A 19,429-nucleotide genomic window follows, 5' to 3' on the forward strand; every position below is an offset into this window, starting at 1 on the left:
AGCAAATATAATCTATTCAAATGCTTTAGTTAAAATACAATCAAAGAAAATACTATTTTTGGATAGCTTATATATTGGAATACTTGCACAAACAATAGATATCGTATCTTCTTGGTTTAAACCGCTTGGCACAAAGATATTTTCAAATACAGATCCTTACAACAGTTTTCCAATCCAGGGGGAAACATCATCTACAGAGATCTCAGAGAGAAAAGCAGCTGGGGATCATGTATTGAAACTTCCAACCCTTCTGGGATCCCCAGCAGCTTCTGAATGCTGCAGCTAAAAGCAAAACGAGGAAACCAGGTCTTGGAGAGCTGGCCACTGCCCTTCCATTGTTACCACCGTTTTAATTAAAACTTAAGCCTTTTTCTGTTTTTTTGCTTAAACTGTTTTCAGACAGGAGTTCTGCACTTCTGTCTTTAAAACCTCTCTTCAAAATAAATCGAAGAGAAAATAACCTTTATACAGTGATAGTATCCTGAGACTCCATCTATAATAAAATAATCCATCAATATACAAGGGTGAATTCATTTTAGACGTCCTAGTCTTCCTGTGTTAGTAGTCTGCAAAGCATATATATATTTCATTGACTGAGTATACAATTGTTCACAACTTGTTTCGATTTCAGTCATTTTACTCCTGCCACAAAATGCCTTTGTCTTTCTTCATTCAAGTCTCCACAACATGTTAAAACTTAGGTTTTCTCGCCCTGTAACCTGTATAATTTCAAATTGAATGGCAGAAATAATAAGCTCAATCGGAACAGACTGTTATTTCTCTCCCTAAACTTCTCCAAAAACATTAAGGGACCACGATCAGTGAAAAAGACTTGGCTCATGTATGTTATTTGCAATTTAAATGCTGAAATGTTGCAACACCAAGCTCAAGGCCTCCTTCCCCATTGTAGAATAAATCTGTTGGTGTTTCCACTGGACACTCCAACCACACGTTACATAATGGAGCATTCTCATCTCTCCAATATTCCTTCTGAATGGCATAGCTCCTCATGTCTCAGCATAAAAGAATTGCTTGCTCCTGTACCTCTTAATGCTATAACCTATTTACCTGATACTCCTGGCCTATGCCATTAAACCTTACTTTCACAGATATATGATTTAAGAAGATCTCACACATTCTTCTCAATCTCTCACAGAAACCAAACTTTGATTTCTGAACTCAGTCATCATCATCATCAGCCATTTCAGCTTCTAATCTTGCCATTGATACTCTCTGCTCTTCCACACGAGTTCTCACGACTGCAGGAAGTGAATTGTTGAGCTTCTCCAAAATAAGAATCTCTCTAACAGTGTCATAGGTTTGCTCTGTTTTTAATACCCTTACCCACCTTTAAAAATTACTTTGTTTGATCCTTTCAAACTCAATGTGCGTTTAACCAGGGACCCTTTTTTAGATTCCTGAAACACTGTCTGTCGGCTTCTGACACAACGTCATATATACTTCAGATGGCTTTCTTTGTCTCCTCATACTGGCCAGATACCTCCTCCAATAAGGATGCAAATACCTATCAGCTTGGTTTGGATCAACTAAATCCACATGGTCACTGAGCAGTACATTTGTTTAGCCAGTTCCTCAAATGAAATTCAAAAGGTTTCCCCATCCTTCTCATCAAATTTAGATAATGCCAGGATGTATTTAAACAGAACCCCATTCGACCATTGGTTATAACAGGGCTGTTCAACCTCACTATCCTCCTTATCCAGCCTACCATCTAACTTCATCTCCGCCTTCTATGCCAACTTTCCTCTCTAATTGCTAACTTTTTAAAGTTGAAACTCTCTGCTTTTCTTCTGTCTTTTTCTCTGTTTCGCCTTCACTTCCTTTACAATTCTTTCTCATGTTCAAAGTGCCTCATTTGAAATTGAATTCTAGCCATTTCCAAAGAGTCTGATGGTGGTTCAACAAAATGTAATTGCCGAGCTATAGCTGTAATTATCTCTCATTTTCTCACAGACAATTACAACCCCAACTCCAGCTTGTCTGTCAATTCCTACTGATTTGCCTACATTCCCTTTTGTAAAACTGCCAAATTCACTTCTTCCTCACCCAGAGAACTCTTAGTGACTGAAATAATCTTTATACACAAAACACGGTTTAAACCAACCGAATTCAACATCCGGAACAAGAGGCACTAACAGCTACCATACACGACCTTTGAACCCAATAGTCTCCCAGTGCATAATCTCCAGTGTCTGCATGAGCTTATTCTGGATTCTCTGGTTTCCTCCCACAATACAAAAATGTGCATGTCAGCTGAATTGGCCATGCTAAATTGTTTGTAGTTTCCAGGGATGTGTGGGTTAGGAGCCTTAGTCGGGATAAATGTGTAATAATAGGGTAGAGGATTGGGTCTGGGTTGGTTACTCCTCAGAGGGTCGGTGTGGGCTTGGTGGGTCGAATGGCCTGTTTGTACAATGTAGGGATTGAAATTCTAAACCCAATTTAGTTTTATCGATTTGGAACCAGACATGACTCGTCAATTTGTAATAGACCAACTAGACTGCCTCAAACTATTTTAGGAGGGTAGCTTGGATACACACCTTTTCTTATTTTAAAGGATAGATGTGAAATGGTTGTTCCAGATGTGATGTTACTCGTCAAACAATTCACCATTAAGTAAAACACAATATATTTAAACCCTCTAATGAAATTCCATACACAGTGAAGAGGAATTTAGAATAATTTAACTATTGGAATCCTTTCCCGAATAATGGATACAGTATCTTCTACAAATGAACTGTTCCAATATACTAACATCCCATAAACAAACCCCTTGGCAAAAAGGAACATTCAGACAAACATTCTTGCATACAGTTCTCCAATCCAGGAGGAAGCAGCATCAAGTCAGGTTTCAGAGAGAGTAGCAACTGGGGATAAGTTACTAGGCCGTTGTTACTACTATTTATTATAAACCCTAAAAGCGTCGTAAGTTATTTACTTGAGCCGTTTTCAGTCGGCAGTTTTGCCTTCAAGATCACTTATTTAAAGAAAGGAGAACTTTTTTAAAAAAAAGTGACTGCATTGGCACACAATTTAAATGCCTGGTCCTTTACTTAAAGGGCTTCCTCATGTTACTGATCGCAAGGTCACCCGAGAGGGACAAATACAGGTACAGACCAAGTTACAAGGATGTGTCTCATAACTTCTGAAACACCCCTGTCCATAGACCATCTCATGGGACATACCAGGAAGTGAACAACAGCCTGACACACACCATTTCACTGTTTCTGACCTTCACAATGCCAGCACTCGATACACTAGGGAGCTAAAAGCTAAGCCCAGGGAAAGATACAGAGGAACAGAAAGATTCACATCAAAGACTGAAACAGACAGTTAATTAATTGAAAAATCTTGCGGAAATATGTGGAAACAGACAGGGCAGTGGGACTAACTGGAGAAGTGAAATCTTCGAGAGTAAACTTACAAGAATGAAAACATTGAATACAGGCATTGTCAGATCAGCTGAAATGGTTTGTTACATCAAATTCTGAATCTGCTTCACAGAACACCACAAACAACATAAACTGGGACAAGATGACAGCCCAGCATGGAGAGCTGTGCAGACCCTGCTAGTGTGTTGCTCAGTAAACTGCACCATCTGCCCAGCATAGTGAGTATTGCAAACTTTACTATCACATGCAAACTATATTCGCATCAGATTACTGTCTATAATGGGAAGATACTGTCTATAATGTCTATAATTGATGCATGTGTGTTTTTGCATGCATGTTCATCAGAAACTGAGAGAGAGTGCGTATTTGTGCGCAATTGGCATGTTTGAATGTGAAACTCATTGTTTAAGAAGGAACGCACATGGAGGAACCTATTTTAAATAAGAACAACTAGCAGGCTTTTTGTTAGTCGACAGAGAGAGAACGAGAGAAATTGCATGGACAGATGAGGTAAAGTGTTTGAGAATGTTAAAATAAAGGCATTGCCAGACACAATAATAATATACATCGGCGTGCACATGAATGACAGATGGATGGGAGTTTGGTGTGAGTTCGAATCAGATTTGCTTCGGCAGGTTTGAAGCCGCGAGTGTCAGCAGCAGAATATTGGCTTCATTAAGACAGTATTTCATAGCTCAAGGTTCAAACAGCGGATGGACTAAACCAGTGAGATATATTCTGGAGTGATGAGTATTTCAAGTTAGAAATGGTCAGGGTGTGGTGTCAGGAATCAGCTCATTGCCAAAGGGACCTCGCACAGTGGTGACTTGTCGGCTTCAGCCGCAGATATTGGCCAGGAATGGGATGGAAACAGTGGAAGGAAGTGGAGTTTGTCACCAGAACAGTAGAGAGTGACCACCCTGCTCTTAATATTTAAATAACAAAGGCAATGATACAGTAAGTTGTAGTTCGCAGCTGGAACTGATTAGGTCAACAGAGAGAAGAATGAGGAACAATGCCAGTGCTGAAAGGGAGACAATAATTGAACACATTCATTGATGTAGTTAGTCGTGGTCTGTAGAGTGAATATATGGATTGAGAGTTTCAACAGGAAAATAATAGTGACAAGAAGGATAGAATATAAGAAAGAACAGTAATACAGTCATAACCGGTTAATAGAAAAAAAATCTGGACAGTGACACTTACCAGGAACACCAACGATAGCCAGGAAAGGTTAATAAAAATATTGAGTAATGAGAATAGTGTAATAAATCATCAATGATAATGACCATCAACACAATGCAGAAAGATACCAAACATAATTGAATAAACCCCTGTCTATTGATGGAACATGCCAGTCTAGTGTTCCCAGATTCTGATACATTTTTGGAACAATCTAATGTCCTCTGGTTCTGATCAATTGTTGGAACATTCCAGTCTAATGTTCTCAGATTCTGATCTCTCCTCCCCCTCTCTCTGGATCTGCTGATCCCTGTCAGTGCTGTCGGTGATGCTCCGGCTCATGTTAAGGGATAATACATTGAACAGAGCCCATTTATCTTTAAAAGATGGAAACGCTCCACTGAAATAATTAGAATCCATGGAGATTGGCATTGATCACAGTCACTGTACAAACACTGGGAATCCGAGAAAAGGCTACGGCAATGGATGAATGGGCACTGCACAACAATCAACAGACAGGAGGGTTCCCTCCAAGTTCTGGAACACTTCAGTTGTCAAGGACCTTCAACCTTGGACCTACGGGTGACCAGCCTCCAAGGCGGACTTCAGGAAAGGCAGCAGCGAAAAGTGGCCGAGCAGAGGCTGATAGCTAATTTCTGTACCCAAAGGGAGGACCTCAAATGGGACCTTGGTTTACTGTCACAATACAGGTGACCACCATTGCACGATACACACACACACACACACACATACACACAGACAAAGACCGACATGCACACATATATTTTGTGGGGTGAATTTGCACTTGCAGACTTTCATTGTAATTTGCTCAAAACTGCATGAATTCATGTAAAACTCTGATCTCAAAAATTTCATGGTTTCATGTAAATCTCACTGTTATCTCACTTTTCAGATTAGAATCAATCTAAACATTATGGCATAGACAGAGAACACAGGGGGCTAACACTTTCAGCATATTGTCTAGCTAACACACTGTTACAGGTAACCTGAGAATGCAACATTTTTTAAAAAATGTTCTGTGATTTACACATGAAAGAAGTGAAACTATAATGGTATTAGAACAGATAAAAATTCAACACACAATCAAGGTATTTTTCAATGTATAATTTCAGTTACATCACACTGTAAATGTTTGATATAAATTCTGTGCCTTAGAAGTGTGTCCTCCACTATCACCTGATGAAGGAGCGGCGCTCCGAAAGCTAGTTTGCTTCCAATTAAACCTGTTGGACTATAACCTGGTGTTGTGTGATTTTTTACTTTGTACACCCCAGTCCAACACCGGCATCTCCAAATCATGACTGAGCAAACAGATTCAATTAACCAGTTCCACACATCACTTTTCATATCACTATAAAAGAGAACAATTACTGGGTTTGGATGGAATGGATGAGGATTGCTGAGGGATGGACCAATCTTAAATCTTTTTTTTATCTTGTATATGAGAGTATTAGCAGAACACTGCAGGAGTCTATATATGTTCCACTCTGTTTATGAAAGGAGGCAGTTATAGAATAACAGATCGGCTGCATAAAGAAATGTTGCGTGGGCAAGTTTCTAGATACCTCAATACAAAGTACGGTAATTATTGACCAGTGTGAGGCTACTCCTGGTTTTAAGTGCCCTACTACCAAATCCTGTCATAACCTTGAGACAGAGGATTGAGACTGCTGCTCAGCAATAGGCCGAAATAATTCTGTCCCTATGGGCCTCTTACAGAGGGATAATAGAAGGCCATTCATCCCATATTAGCTTGTTGTTACTTGAAAAGGTGGAAATCTAGAATATTGTCACATTTTGCCAACAGAATCATTCAAAACAAAGAGATGTGTCACTGCAGCTGTATGAGGTGTTACTGATAGGGCACCTGGAGTGCACCTGGTTGTGTTTCTGTAACTGAGAAGGGATGGACCCCCATTAGATACAGTTTAACGGCTGCTCGTAATCCACGGGTTGCTGTGTCATTTAATGTCTCGGGTCTGTTACACAAGGACAGGAGGAGGCCATGCAGCCTCTCGGGTGTGTTATAGAGGAAGAGGAGGAGGCAATTAAGCCTCTTGAGTCTATTACAGAGGGACATGAGGAGGCTATTCAGCCTCTCGAGCCTGTCACAGAGGGGCAGGAAGTGTTTATTTAACATTCAAGTCTGTTACGCATAAATATTAGTTTTAAATTAGTTTTGGAATAGGAAAGACCTGATGTAAACATTAATGTTCTAACTTTGAACAAGGCCAATTTTGAAAGTGTTAGGCGAGCCCTGTGAAAGGCTGATTGGAATACCCTATTCACAGGTAAAGGGATGGTTGGTAAATGCAAGGCCATCAAAACTTAGTTTCAGAGAGTCCAGAGCCAACGTGTTCCCATTAGTGAGAGGGGCAAGGCTGGTGGGTGTAGGGAGTGCTGGATGGCCAGATATATTGATGCTCTGGTCAAGGTAAGGAAGGAGGCATATGTCAGGTAAACAGAGCTGAGGTCACGTGAATCCCGAGAGGTGTATAAGGGCAGCAAGTGCATAGTCAATGGGGAAATCAGGCCAGAAAAATGTGGACATGAGATGGCTTTAGAAATAGGGTTAACGAGACATTGAAGAAATTCTACAAATCCTTTAATGGTAAACGATTAACTAGGGAAAGAATAAGGCGCGTTAAAGATCAGTAAGGTTACCTATGTGTGGAACCACAGGAGATTGGAGGGATTAGAAAGAACAATTTCACCTCAGTATTTAATGTGGAGGACGTTACAAGAGCGAGAGAATGAATAAATATATAGTGATATCTTGAAAAGTATCTATATCACAAGGAGGTGTTTGACATTTTAAAACACATAAAGGTGAACAAATCCCTGGGACCTGATCAGTTGTATCCCAAATGTATGTGGGAAGCTAGGAAAGACATTGGTCAGCATTTTGCTGATATATTTGTATCATTGATTTCCACAGGTGAGGTGTCAAAAGACTGAAGGGCTGCTAACATAGTGTCATTATTTGAGAAAGTAAGGAAAACCCAGGTAACTATAGATCACTGAGCCTGACGTCAATGGTGACTAATTTGTTGGAGGAAACTTTGATGGAAAGGATGTGCATGCATTTGAAAATACAAGGACTGCAGAGGGCTTTGTACATTGGAGTTCACATCTCAGGATTCAATGTAAACTTTAGACGAAGTGATGAAGATGATTGATGAAGGCAGGACAGTGGATGTTGTCTTTATGGAATTCAGTAAGAAAACCAAAATGTTCCACATGGTAGACTGGTTAACAAGGTTAGACTGCCTGGGATCCAGGGAGAGCTCAGCATTTAGATCCAAAATGTTCTTGAATATTGGAGACAGGGTGTGACAGTGGACATTTGTTCAATAAACTTGGAGACCTGTGACCAGTGGTGCTGCTCGCAGAGATCAATCGTGGGTCCACTGCCTTTTGTCACTTGTATAAATCATTTACATTTGAGTATATGAAGTATGAAGTTGTAGATAATAACAAATTTGTTGGTGCAGTCGTCAGTCAAGAATGATCTCTCAGACTATAATGGGACTTTGCTGAGGTGAACCGAGGAGTGGCAGATGGGGTTTATTTTAGTTAAATGTGAGGTGTTGCATTTTGGCAAGACAAATCAAGGCAAGGCATATAGGTAGGGTCCTATCGAAAGCTGCCAATAAAGGAGAACCTCATATAAATTATGGAATCCCTACAGTAAGGAAACAGGCTATTCAGCCCATCGAAGCCACACCGACCCACTGGACAAACCCCTACCCTATCCCTCTCAGTCTGCATTTCCAATGGCTAATCCACCTCGCCTACAAATCCCTGGGTAGTATACGCAATTTAGCATGGCCAATCTACCCTTATCTATATGTCTTTCTAATGTCGGAGGAAAACATAGCATCCGGAGGAAACTCATGCAGACACGGGGAGAATGTGCAAACCCCACACAGACTGTCATTCAAGGATGGAGTTAAACCCAGATCGCTGCGCTCTGAAGCAGCAATGCTAGTCACTGAGGTACTGTGTCACCTTGTGGTACAGGTTCTCCCTTCCTTAAAAGTGCTGTCACAGGTAGACAGCGCAGTGAAGAAGGCACTTGGTGATCTTCCCTTTATTGGTGCGTGCTTTGAATCTGAACATTTTCACGACGTGTTGCATCTGTATAGGACATTGGTTTGGCCACTTTTGTAAAATTGCTTTTAATTATGGTTACCCTACTGTCGGAAAAATGTCAAACTTGAAAGGGTACAGAAGAGATGCGAAAGAATGTTGCAGGTGTTGGAGGATTAGAGTTACAGGGAGAGTTTAAATAGGGTGGGGCTATTTTAAAGTGTTGAGGCTGAGGGGGGACGTTAAAGAGGTTTATAAAATCATGAGGGGAATAGATAAAGTAAACAGTCAACGTCTTTTACCCAGGATAGGCGAGTCCAAAATTAGAAGGCAAAGGTTTAAGGTGAGAGGGGAAAGATTTAAATAGGGACATGAGGGATAACATTTTCACACAGAGTCTGCTGTGTGTATGGATTGAACAGACAAAAGAGGTGGTGGAGGCAGGTACAGTTACACCATTTAAAAGGCATTTGGATGGATACATGCATGGGAAGGGATTAGAGGGAGATGGGCCAACTGCTGGCAAGGGGGAACGAGATTAATTTCGGATATTTGGTCGGCATGGACGACTGAACTGAAGGATCTTTTTCTGTGCTGTACATCTCAGATAGTCTATTGCTTCTTGAGTGTGTAACACAGGAACAGGAGGAGGCTATTCAGCTTCTGAATTCTGTCACTCAGCTTGTTTGCTCAATTGCTGAGAGTAAAATACAAAAATACATCAGTCAGATTTTGATGGTGTTTTACAGAAACAGGATAGAGGCTTTTAGTCAAGAAAAGCTGTAAAGAATGTGAAGAGGCCATTCAGTCCCTCACCTCCATTCCACAGGAGCAGCAGGTGAGCACAGAGCTATTGGAGCCTGTTACTCAGGAGCAGGAGGAGGACATCTACTTTCACAAACTTGGGATCAGGAGGCAGTCACTCAACTGTTTGAAACTGGGCCACAGGGAAATCTGGAGGCTAGTGAGTTTCCATGGTCCTGTTACGCAGGAACAGGAGGAGGTGACTCACTTCCCACCAGTATGGGACACTGGGAGAGAAGGGGAGTTTGCTTGGAAAAAGAAATAAATACATGAATAAGTTGCATTCGTGGTCCATTCAATCCTGCCCCACCATTCACTAAGACCACGGCTGATCTGATGGTGATTCCCTCATTCCATTTTACGGAGACTGCCCTCTCTGCAGCCTCTGCTCCATTTGTTGGTCATGTTACAGACTCAGATGCTGTAACAACAGTCACCATCACTCATCCAGAGGGTCAGGTCTAAGGGTGAGTCAAGATTTGAAGGGTCCAATCACAAGAATGAAAACACAAAATAAAGGTATTGCCACATTCGCAATCAAACTCCCATAACCAGCTGATCCATAATACATTCAGGATGGAGCACTGTGTAGATATGGCTAGTGTACTGCTGAATACAAACCAGCAATATCCAGAATGGAACTCTGTGCAGCCCACACCAATACTTGATCTATAATCCTGGGCTAAATGTCCAGCGTGGGGAGCTGTGCAGACCCCACTTGCTCATTCATATATAAACACAGGTTGTTGCATTGTTCGGTAACACTGTGTTAGATCACTGCCCAGTGTGGGGAAACTTGCAGCCCATATTGGAAGTGACAGGATATGCGGCTGCCATCCAGTTACAACTCCATATCTCCAATGTACCTTGAAAAGGGATGCTGCAGATGTGAAAATCATTGCGAATGGAAACAGTTGATATGCCAATATTCTGATCAAGGCGAGTATCACACAAGTATTTAAAGATGAAATAACTAAGATAATATCCGATGAGCTTTTGTGAATTTGCAAGGAAGAAAGGGGGGATGGTGATGTTATAGTGGTTGCACTATAAGCCTCCAAATCAACAATGGGAATTGGGTGAACAAATAGGCAGGGAAACTGGTGAGAGTAGCAGGAGCAATAGGATTGTCATAATAGATTTAAAATTTCCTAATATAAACTGGGACATCCAGATGGTTAAGAACTTCAATGGAATGTAATTTCTTAAGTTTGTTCACGAAAGTTTCCCCAAGCAGGTTATAAAGGGTCCTACACGGGAATGGACACACTCGACCTACTGTTGGGAAATAGGGATGAATAGGTGACGGTGGTAAAGTGGGGGAGTATTTTGGGAAAAGTGACTAGCGCTGTATTAATTTTAAAATAGATATGGGAGGGACAAAATTGATCCACAGATTCAAGTCTAAATTGGAGCAAGGCATATTTTGTTGTAATTAGACAGGGGATTGCAGGGGTTAATTGGAGTATTTTGTTTTCAGGTTAAAGGATGTCGGGCACGAGGGAGGGCTGTAAAAGTGAGATAGCTCGAGTTCAAGGTTTATATATTCCTGTGAGGGTGAAGGGAAAGTGAGGCTGGAAGAGAAAACCCTGGATGACAAGAGATATTGAGGCTCTGACCAGCAAAAAAAGGAGGCGTGCCCCAGGTGCAAGCAGCTGGAATCAAGGGAATCCCTGGAGGTACACGGGAGATATTGGAGTTTAATGAAGAAGGAAATCAGCAAGGCGAAAAGGGAGTATGAGATAGCATTGGCTGAGAGGATTAGGGTGAATTCAAAATCACTATAGTAAAGAAAAAGAACAACTAGAGAGAGAATAGGATGCCTTGAAAACCAAAATGGGCACGTATGTGTACAACTTCAAGAGGTGGTTGAGGTCCTCAATTTCCCCTATGTGTTTATCATGTAGAAAGACATGAAGACCTGTGACCTTCGGAAGTTTAGTTGAGATATTTTAGTACTGTCCATATCACAGTAGAACTGTTGTTGGACATATGAGAATGCACAAAGTCAGATAAATCTCTTGGTCCTGACTAGATATATCCAAGAGCACTGCAAGAGGCGAGATAAGACTGTTAAGAGTCCAAAGTCCTGGAAGACTGGGCAGTAGCAAACGTGGTGCCCTTCTTCAAGAAGGGCTGAAAATAAATGCCTGGGAAATATAGACCAGTAAGCTTCACATCTGTTTTCGGTAAACCACTTGAGAAGGTTCTGAGAAATAAGATATGCATGAATTTGGAAAGACAGAGTTTGACTTGGAGCAGTCAGCATGGCTTTGTGCGTGGCGGATCATGCCTTACAAATTTTGTTTGAGTTTTTGGCAGAAGTGACCAGGAAGGTTGACGAGGGCAGGACGGTGGACATAGTCTATATGGATTTCAGTAAGGCCTTTGATAAGGTTCCACATGGAAGGCCGCTCGAGAAGGTTAGATCGCATGGACTCCAAGGTAAACTGGCAACTTGGCGACACAATTGATTTGACATTATGAAGCAACTGGCTACGGTGGAGGTATGCTTGTTGGACTGGAGACCTGTGACTAGTGGAGTGCTTCAGGGGTCGGTTCTGTCCCCATTTCTGTTTGTTATCTATATCAATGATTTGGATGAGAGTGCACATGCAAGGTTAGTAAGTTTGCAGATGAAACTAAAATGGGAGGCATTGTTCACAGTGAGGAAGGTTATCAGAAATTGCAGCAGTACCTTGATCAGCTGGGGAAGTAGGCTGAGAAAGAGCAAATGCAAATGTGATGTCTTGCATTTTGGAAAGTCAAATTCAGGTGGGAGGTTAATAGTGAATGAGAGGGCTTTAAGGAGTGTAGTGGAACAAAAGGATGTTGGAAATCAGGTGCACGATTATCTGAATTTGAGTCGCAGATACACAGGACAGTGAAGAAGGCTGTTGGCACATTGGCCTTCATCAGGGCATTAAGTATAGAAGTTGGGACGTTATGTTGCAGTTGTACGGGAGTTGTTAAAGTTGCATTTGGAGTATTGTGCTCAGTTGTGTTCACCTTGCCCTAGAAAGGATATTATTGGACTACAATGAATGTAGAACAAATTTACAAAGATGTTTCCTGGGCTAAAGGGTCTGAGCTATAGGGAGAATTTGTACAAGTTAGAATATGCATAGGGATGAATATTTAAATTTTTTTTGCAAGGCTGGGGAACCAAGGACTAGAGGACAAATGTTCATGTTTGGAGAGGACAAAAATAAAAAGGAACCTGAGGGTCAACTTTTTTACACAAAGTGTGGTTTGCATATGGACTGAGCTGCCAGTGGAAGTGGTTGAAGTGGGTACAATAGCAACATTGAAAAGGTATTTGGCAAAATACATGGATAGGAAAGGAACAAGGGCAGGGAAATGGGCTGAGTGTGGATGTACATTTTGGTCGGCATGGAACAGCTAGGCCGAAGGGCTTGTTTCCATGCAGTAGAAATGTATGACTGTAAATATGTGTGTTTGGGGATAGAGACAGAGAGGAACAGAGTGAGAAAACATGTCATGGAAAGATATGTTCACAATTTTCAGAATGCTGATATGAAGACATTTCGATAGTATCATACAACATGAATGAATGGAATATTGCTGTGAGTTCAGGCGATGGAGAGTTTTGAATGAGCATTTGTTCTGCAGCTTTGTAACTGGGAGTGAGGACAGCAGAGTCTTCGGCTCATTGAACTGTATAAAACAGTAATATGTCTCAGTATCATTTTCACTGAGTGTGACAAAGGAATTGTCTGTACGAAGCTGAGCTAGTTTCCTGGTGCAATCTTATCGAACTCACCTCATTAAATGCCACCCACCTCTCATTGAATTCCAGCCCGATTCTGCCACCCATTAGGATTGGAGGTACTCACAGTCGCCAGGATTTCCCTAGATATTCCGTGTTCCCTGGCACTGCTGCCACCTTTAAAAGGCCAAGGGGCACACGGCTGAGCTTTTTCAGTTTGGAGCTGCCCTGCACAGTTTACCCCGATCATGGCAGATAAGCGGCAATTATACCACAGTTCGTTGACGCTGCATGGTGTGCATAGTAGATGGGCTAGTACAGAGGGGGACCATTGCCTTCCCAGAGGGGGCCTTACCACCAGACCCACTGAGCGTGGTCTGTGCTCACCACCCAGCTCAGTGCAGTATCTGCGGTCTGAAGAAATGTCCAGCAATACAGGACAAGCATCAATAACCTTCCCAGCTCTATCAGGATAAGACTCACCGTATTCTCTCTGCTCCCTCACACTCACTGTATATCTGTTATAGCACGAACAAGGCTCATGCTCCACCACTCTCACCGTCGCATGCAGCAACTTCGCTCTCTCTCTCTCTCTCTCTCACACACACACACACACCTTTGCAATATCCCCCACACAGTTAGTGAATATTCCGGAGAATACCAATTATGGAATGTTCCACACAGTGTTCCAAATAATGCCCAGTTTCATGAAAATGCAGTGCTCCAGTGTGTAACCACATAAGACGAAGGAGTAGGGATGCACTTTTTCCGAATCACACACATTTCAATTCCTGTTGAGGCCATTCAGCCCTTCAAACGTGCTCTAGCATTTAATAGGTCCCGGCTGATCTGATGCTTTTCTCAGCTCCATGTTACAGAAACTTTCAGTCATTCAACCCTCTGGGTTCCTGTCACTGTCCTGACGGCACTCGGGCACTTTTACCCGAGTTTTCTTCAAGCGCCTGTTTGAGGGCTTTTCCCATGGAATGCACTCTCCTAACAGTATATTCCATTAATTATATACTTTCATGCAATGGTCAGCATGCTTTACACAAAAATATACACTTATTTTATAGTTATAGATATCCAATCACACTGAGTATGTCTGGTTATTTCACTTGACTCACCTTAAATATAAAACCAAAAACAGCTTCTAAACACGTCTTGTCATAAAATACAATTTCGAGCAGAGAACGTTTTTACCCTCAGCCGTTATCTTGACCGTTATCTGAACTGTACCACTTTCCTTGTTATGAAAGTTTCTCTTGCCCTTTGTCTGTGACTGTTTCTGTGTGTAACAGTTACACTGTCTCCCACTCAGTTGGCAGGACGGCAGGTTTGTGATACAGAGGGAGGCCAACAGTTCAGGGTCAGTTCCTCACACTGACAGAGGTTACCATGAAGGGGATGCTCTCTCAACCTCACCCCATCACCCGAGGTGTGGTGACCCTCAGGTTAAACCACCATGGGTGGTCTCTCTAATGAGAGTTCTTTCGGACTCTATTCTATCAATGTTAGCATTTTAATATTTGTTAAAATATCTTTATTGAAAAATGGATTTTTAATATTATAATAAACCAATAGCAACACAACTCCAGTAACTGATCAAAATTAAACGCATGTTCATTTACATACAAAACAAGTTAAAAATACTAAACGGACAGAAGAAAAACAAAAATAAGCAATAAATAATGAATAAATAATGCAGCTCAGCGTAACAAAATGACAGTTCTCGTTCTTCAAGAGCATTAACTGATATTCATTTTTCTGTTCATTATTCTTCCTCTCTGGATATAAGAGTCATTAGATAATATCGTCAGGGCTGTATAAAAGCCCTTCTGAGAATGCCAAATAAGCCTGTATCATGGTAATCCAAAAAGGTCTGCAATGTCCTATATAAATCTCTGTTTTTTTGGTGCACCATGCTCGTGAAAAAGTCCAAAGGGATATTCTCCATGAAGAGCTTACGTTGACCCGGGGGTGGGGGGAGGGGGCGGCGGCAGGGTTTCAGACATCCAACACAACAGAATGCTTTTCCGAGCACAGAAAGTAAGGATATTATTTCACATGTGCATCTGTGTAAAGTACCTTGTGCAGGCCCAGGAAAAGAGAAACCAGGTCCATCTCCAATTCGGTCTCCAGGACCCACTCTATCACACCTAACACAGTGCTCCAATATATATGAAGCCTGCAGCAGGACCACATGCAATGAGCAAGTGTGCCTGTAGTCATTCTGCATTTCGGACATGCTGAAGATTATCCCACTTTGAATTTTAGGAGATAATCTAGGGTCAGATAGACCCTTTTAAGAATTTTCAACTGCATGGAATGGATCCTATTGCAGATGAAATTCTTCGAGCATTTTCACAAATATCCTCCCATGTTTCTGAAGTGGCCTGAAGCCCCAATTCTCTCTCGCAGACATCACAAAGCTGCACAGTCTCGCCTGAGGGGACACTCTCCAACTAATGATAAAGGGTACTGACAGAGAGTGAATTCAAAGAAATAAGCACCCTCTTCTGTCTATTGGATCTGTAAGAGTCTGTTACAAGTGTGCTTATTTTTTAAATCAAATCTCTGATCTGGAAAAGATTGAGAAGAGGTCTCTACTAGCCAGTCCATATGTACGAGTTATTTGATCAAATGACATCATCATTTCTCCCTCAAATAACACTTGGTGGATCGGTGGTGAGCATTGCTGCCTCACAACAGCAGGGTACCGGCTTTGGTTCCGACCTTGGATGCCTGGCTGCGTGGAGTTAACATATTCACGCCGTGTCTGTGTGGGTTTCCTCCCACAGTCCAAAGATGTGCTGGTTAGATGAATTGATCATTGATAAATCACCCAGAGTGTTCAGTGATGAGTAGGTTGGGTCATTAGTCAGGGTAAATATAGGATGGTAGAGGAATGGGTCTGGGTGCGCTACTCTTCAGAGGGTCATAGTGGATTTGCTGGGCCCAAGGGCTTGTATCCACACTGAAAGGATTCTACTAATTCTAAATCACTCAAGAAAGGCGCACCCCTTGCTGCCCACAGTTTAAACCTGGAATCCATTATCCCAGGATGAAAAGCCGGTATACCAATTATAGGGGTAAGAAACATGGTTTTGGCTGTATTGACCTCGATCTGACGCATTGTGATTCAAGCTATAACAGTATTGATAATTATTGGATTATGACAATACTCCATAAGTGTTGTCATTTTGTCTAAGACCAGCAGACTAATAAGGGTTCACTTTGTCTGAGAGGGTTCAATATCTAATCCTATTGACGCCGAGTCCTCAGCGGCCCAGGCACTAACATAGGATAAAAAAGACCTGAATTCATAGCTTTTAATCTGGGAGATCTACTCCCCACAATCTGCGGGGTAGTTAAAATTTGGTTAGCTTGATAGAGAGTCGCTTATGGCCCCAAATGAAATAGCTAAACCAGCCATAAAGTCTCCTAAATGTCTGTCTGGGAAACATCAAAGGAAGCATTCACACAGGGAATAGTAAATGAGGAAGAACATTCATTTTAAGAACAGCTATCCGACCTAGCCAGGATATTGGAGGTGCCTCCCTTCTTTGAATGTCTTGTTTAATTTTTCAAACAAATGGACATAGTTCACGTTAAATAAATGATCAAAAACGGATGTAATGAATATACTGAAATAGAGCTACCTCCCCCACCTCCCCGTCCATTTAAAAGGAAAACAGGATTTACCCTCAAAATCAGGTATTTCCCTAAGACCTCACATAGGCATGGACTCCAATTTTGTAAAATTAATCTTAAAGCTCAAAAAGGCCACAAGCAAATTAATGCATTGCATCACGTGAGCTTCCGAAATTGCGGGATTTGACAAAAATATAAGACCTTCATCTGCAAACAACATAATCTTATGTGACTTCTATCCCACTTCTGGGGCAGGTATGCTGGGATAATATTCCCAATTGTGCAGAATGCCAACGAACCTAAGATTGTTGCAGGGATGGGGAAGAGAACAACCCTCGTGTGCCATTTATGCGGGTTCAAGAAGAAAATAAAATCTCTACTTGTGAGGTAGATCTGCCTCCAGACATCCACCAGCTCTGATTCTGCACACAAATCCACTAATTACGTACATTATAACGAGGGTAATGGGGACCTTTGGACATTCTGTCCATTGTGGGGTACATAAGACAGTTGAAATATCCTTCTAAAATAATGTGCCACGATGCAAGATAACTTAATTTGGGAAATGCATCTACCAGGATTTTAAGAGGATGCACTGGGTGGCAATAAACATTCAAAATACTGTATTAATTCCCATAGTTCAAGGCTTTGAGGATTATGATCCTTCCATGAGTGTTTAATGCAATCTAATAATTTAAATGGAAGATTCTTACTATCCATTATGACTTTTCTCCTACTGCTAGTATTAAAAGACGCGAAATAAACCCGAATAAAGCCGCCCTGCTGTCACGTCAAATGTTCCTTGTCATCACGGTGCCTCTCCTGCAATGGAGGAACATCCACCCACTTTTTTTTTTAGTCGAGAAATTACATTTTTCCTCTTGACTGGCAGATCACTGCCGTTAATGTTTCAGGTAAACGATTTTAAGCACATAATAATCCATAAAACACTGCAGCAACATTTGAATTCGAGAGAGTTTCACATCGAATTACACATCGCTGAGCATTAATGATAAAAGACTCAGCGACCCTAAAAACTATACAAACTAAAACTAGTACAACTAATAAGCTCACAAAACTTTCCAAAGCTAAACACATTAAAAAACAATGAACGAAACAAAATCCCAAGTGCTAATGACACTTTATAGGGGAATTATCCCCCTCCCATTGGGGACGCTTACATATCCCAAAACTTTATCTTCTGCCCGCTACCAATATGGCATTCAGGGCAATTAATAACAAAAACCAGGCTTCAACTGTCCTTCGGTCGGCAGTTTGTCATCACAACTACCTTTGTAACTCCCTCCAGCTTGAGCCACACCACCGACACAAGCAAAGAAAGAGAAAACGAGTAGTAATACTAATGAAGTTAAAAGTGTGAACTCTACCCATCCCCGACTATAATTTAACACTGGTTAATACCAGAAAAATCCAACAACATTTCTTTAAGGGAGAAACATGATTATCTAAACATCCAGCTTACTTTAAAATGTCCACAAAGTTTTCGCTTTCTCTGGAGAGTCAGTCGAGTTTATTGATCCATTCAAAGCAATACGGAACACCACTGGGAACCATAAGGAATACTGAATCCTCGTTATAATCCCGAGTTCCCTTACACTACTCTTGATATCATCAAAAGATTTTCTTTCCTGAATCACTGATGCTGAAAAGCCCTGAAAGAATATAATGCTGGAGCTCTCGTGAATTAAAGCCATTGGAAACCACACTGAGCTTCCATCAGTCTTTGTTTATCCCTGTAACTATGTAACCGTACAAGGACAGGGCAAAGGCGTTGGTCTGAGTCTAACCGCCGCGCCATAACCCGATGAACTGTCTTCACCCATCCCTCTTCGGCTTCGAAGTGAAGGAATCACAGCAGCCAGATCTCGAAAAACTCACGAGCTGACCACCTGCCGTCTGGCCCAGCAGATCGACGATGTGAACATTCTTCATAACGTCCCTGTTCTCGAGGTGGTCATCTTGTTCAGTTAAGGTATGGACCTGTATGTCAAGGAGGAGGATCCTCTCCCGAGAGGAATTGATCGCAGTCTCAGTCAATGCAGTTCGGCACTTGACATTGTATGTTCTGTTTCCAAGGCTGTCTAGTTGCTGCTCAAGATTTTGGAGCACGTCTGAGAGCGGTTCTAGCCACAGCTGAACTTCTGTTCAGTCATGCCTTCAATCATTTCACTTAAGTTGGTGAACTCAGTGACCAAGGCCTGGTGAGTAACTGAGTCTATTGAACGAGCAGAGTGGGTTGCAGCTGCAGCCTCAGGCATGCTCGATGCTTCTGACGGGTGCACCACGTGTTGGGACTTACTCAATCCTTTCCCATGTTTTGTCATTTCCACTTGACAAAACGGGATTAGTAAAGATTCTATCGCTCTTTTTAGTGTTGAATGTTAAGTAACTGGCTGGGATAGGGTGGGTTAGAGAACCACTTTGCCTGTGCTCTGATGCAGACCCCATTAAAACAGACCTTCCAGATCACCACCATCTGAGCTTCCCCCTTAACATTTTATCGATATTACCA

The 19,429-nt window shown here is 41.7% G+C and overlaps 1 long non-coding RNA gene across 1 annotated transcript in view; it reads left to right on the top strand.

Annotated features, from left to right (window-relative positions):
- Positions 1-5,591, top strand: part of LOC140453854 (uncharacterized) — a 48,354-nt gene extending 42,763 nt beyond the window's left edge. Inside the window, exons 2-3 of the long non-coding RNA XR_011952512.1 lie at positions 3,526-3,631; positions 4,982-5,591. This is a non-coding gene — a long non-coding RNA (uncharacterized lncRNA). The remainder of the gene's footprint in view (positions 1-3,525; positions 3,632-4,981) is intronic.
- Positions 5,592-19,429: the final 13,838 nt, after the last annotated feature.

This window comes from Chiloscyllium punctatum, chromosome 28, assembly GCF_047496795.1.
Source record: "Chiloscyllium punctatum isolate Juve2018m chromosome 28, sChiPun1.3, whole genome shotgun sequence".
NCBI lineage: Eukaryota > Metazoa > Chordata > Chondrichthyes > Orectolobiformes > Hemiscylliidae > Chiloscyllium > Chiloscyllium punctatum.